Here is a 3,607-nt window from a genome sequence, read left to right as displayed (position 1 = left end):
TTCTTTGAGTTTGTTTATATGGTGGATTATGTTAATGGATCTTCATATATTGAACCAACCTTGCATACCTGGGATGAAGCCTACTTAATCATGGTGATTGATGGTTTTGATGTGTTTTTGGATTGTTTGCAAAAATTTTATTGAGTATTTTTGCATGGATATTCATAAGTAATATTGTTCTGAAGTTCTCTTTTTTGGTGGGGTCCTTATGTGGTTTAGGTATCAGAGTGATTGTGGCTTCGTAGTAAGAATTAGGTAGTGTTCCTTGTTTCTATTTTAGAAAGAATAGTTTGAGGAATATTGATATCAGATCTTCTTTGAAAATCTGTTAGATTTCTGCACTAAATCCATCTGTTCCAGGGTTGGATTTTGTTTGTTTGTTTTGTTTTTGTTTTTGTTTTGTTTTGTTTTGTTTTGTTTTTGGAAAGGTTTTAATGACTTCTTCTATTTCCTTATGGGATATGGGTCTGTTTAGAGAGCTTACCTGCTCTTGATTTAACTTTGGTATGTGGTATCTGGCTAGAAAACCAACTATTTCATTTAGATTTTTCAGTTTTGTTGAGTATAGAATTTTGTAGTAGTTTTGATGATTTTTTTTTTAATTTTCTGCATTTCTATTGTTATGTCTCCCTTAGTAGCCACAAATAATATAAAGTATCTTAGGGCAACTATAGCAAAACAAGTGAAAGATCTCTATGACAATAACTTAAAGTTTCTCAAGAATGAAATTAAAGAAGGTCTCAGAAAATGAAGAGATCTCCCATGCTCATCAACTGGCAGAATTAACATAGTAAAAATGGTCATCCTACCAAAGGCAATCTACAGATTCAATGAAATCCCCATCAATATCCTAACACAATTCTTCAAAGACATAGAAAGAGCAATTCTCAAATTCATCTGGAATACCAAAAAACCCAGAATAGTGAAAACAATTAACAATAAAGAACAGCTGAGGGAATCACCATCCCTGACCTCAAGCTCTACTACAGAGCAATAGTGTTAAAAACTGCATGGTATTGGTACAAAGACAGAAAGGTTAATCAATGGAATAGAATTGGAGACCCAGAAAGAAAACCACGCACTTATACACACTTGATCTTTGACAAAGAAGCCAAAGATATACAATGGAATAAAGAAAGCATCTTCAATATATGGTGCTGGTTTAACTTGATGTTTGTATGTAGACATATGAAAATAGACACATATGTGTCACCTTGCACAAAGCTCAAGTCCAAGTGGATCAAGGACCTCCACATAAAACCAGCTACACTGAATCTAATAAAAGAGAAAGTGGAAAAGAGCCTTGAACTCATTGGTACAAGGGGAACTTTCCTAAACAGAACTCCAATGGCTCGTTCTCTAAGATCAATAATTGATGAATGGGATCTCATGAAACTGGAAAGCTTCTGTAAGGCAAAGGACATAATCAATAAAAAAAAATCAGCAAACTATGGATTGGGAAAAAAATCTTCACTAATCCCACATCAAATAGAATGCAAAAAAATAGAATGCTAATATCCAAAATATATAAAGAACTAAAGAAGCTAACCACCATAAAGACAAACAACCCAATCAAAATATGGGGTATGAAGCTAAACTGAGAATTCACAACAGAACAATGTCAAATGTCTGAGAACCATTTAAGAAATGTTCAAATTCCTTAGTGTTCATAATGGCTAAGATCAAAACCTTAGGTGACAACACATATTGGAGAGGATGTGGAGAAAGAAGAACACCCCTCCATTGCTGGTGGGATTGCAGTCTGGTACAACCACTCTGGAAATCAATCTGAAGTTTCCTCAGAAAATTTGAAATAGATCTACCTGAAGACCCAGCAATACCATTCTTGGGATACCCAAAAGATGGCCCACCATGCCACAGGGGCATGTTTTCCACTATGCTCATAGCAGCCTTGTTTGTGATAGCCAGAAGCTTGAAACAACCCAGATATCCCACGACATAAGAATGAATACAGAAAATGTGGTTCACCGGGCAGTGGTGGCACATGCCTTTAATCTCACCACTTGGGAGGCAGAGGCAGGCAGATTTCTGAGTTTGAGGCCAGCCTCCCCTACAAAGTGAGTTCCAGGACAGCCAGGGCTATACAGAGAAACCCTGTCTTGAAAACAAACAAACAAACAAACAAACAAACAAAAATGTGGTTCATTTTCACAATGGAATACTACTTAGCTCTTAAGAACGAGGACATCCTAAGTTTTGCAGGCAAATAGATGGAACTAGAAAATGTCATGCTGAGTGAGGTTACTCAGACCCAAAAAGAAAAGACATGCATTGCATGTACTCACTAATATGTGGATATTAGCCACAAAAGTATAGAATACCCAAGATACAGTTCGCAGAACTCAAAAAGGTCATCAAGCTGAATGGCCAAAGTGAGGAAATCTCAGTTCCACTTGGGAGGGAGAAGAAAGCAATCACAAGCGGCGAGGGAGGGAAGGACATGGGAGGGAAAGTAGACTGGGGGAGGGAACAGGGGAACCTGATCTTGTATTAGGTGAAACCCTGATGGCCAGCAGAAAGAATGGAAACAGGCAACCTTGAGAAGTAGGAGGTTGGGAGGACCCTCCAGAATGTGCCAGAGACCTGGGACGTGAGAGACTCTCAGGACTCAAAGGGAGGGATGTTAGATGAAATGCTCTACAGTGGGGAGAGGGAACTTGTAGAACCCACCTCCAGCAGAAAGACAGGGCATCAAGTGAGGAATGGGGTTGCTATCCCACAGTCAAAACTGTGACCCATAATTGTCCTTATCTGAAAGAACTGCAGGGATGGAAACAAAGAGAATCCTGAAGAAAAGAAGGTCCAATAATAGGCCCAAAGTGGGATCCAAGGTCACCAGGCCCGACTCTAGTACTAATGCTATGGAGCACTCACAAAAAGGGACCTATCATGACTGCCCTCCAAAAGACCCAACCAGCAGTTGAAAGTCAGATACAGAATTTGCACCCAACCAATGGGCAGAAGAAGCTGCTGGTTGCATTAGAGAAAAGCTGGAAGACGCTGAGGAGGAGGGTGACCCTGTAGGAAGACCAGCAGTCTCAATTAACCAAGATCCCCGAGATCTCTCAAACACTGGACCACCAACCATGCAGCATATTCCAGCTGATATGAAGCTCCTAACACATATACAGCAGAGGGCTGCCAAGTCTGGGTTCATTCAGAGAAGATGCACTTAACCCTCAAGAGACTTGAGTTCCCAGGGAGTTTAGAGGTCTAGTGTGGTGAGTGGTGGGTGATAGGGTTATCCTGGTGGAGACAGGGGGCAGGGAGGAATATGGGATGTGGAACAGTAAGAGGGTAGACCAGCTAGGGAGTAAAATCTGGAGTGTAAACAAACAAACTAATAAATACATGATTAAAGAAAAATGCTCTTCTTATGCTGATGCTTATTATACCCTAATTTGGACATTGAAGAAGTGTACTGAATGTCATGTTTCCAGAAAGATCCCAATTTTCAATAATTAACATGTTGGTTCTTATTATACCCTAATTTGGACATTGAAGAAGTGTACTGAATGTCATGTTTCCAGAAAGATCCCAATTTTCAATAATTAACATGCTGATTCAGAATCTGTCATAAACTCAA

This window comes from Mus caroli, chromosome 3 (assembly GCF_900094665.2).
Source record: "Mus caroli chromosome 3, CAROLI_EIJ_v1.1, whole genome shotgun sequence".
Lineage (NCBI taxonomy): Eukaryota > Metazoa > Chordata > Mammalia > Rodentia > Muridae > Mus > Mus caroli.
This window is presented reverse-complemented; position numbering follows the sequence as displayed.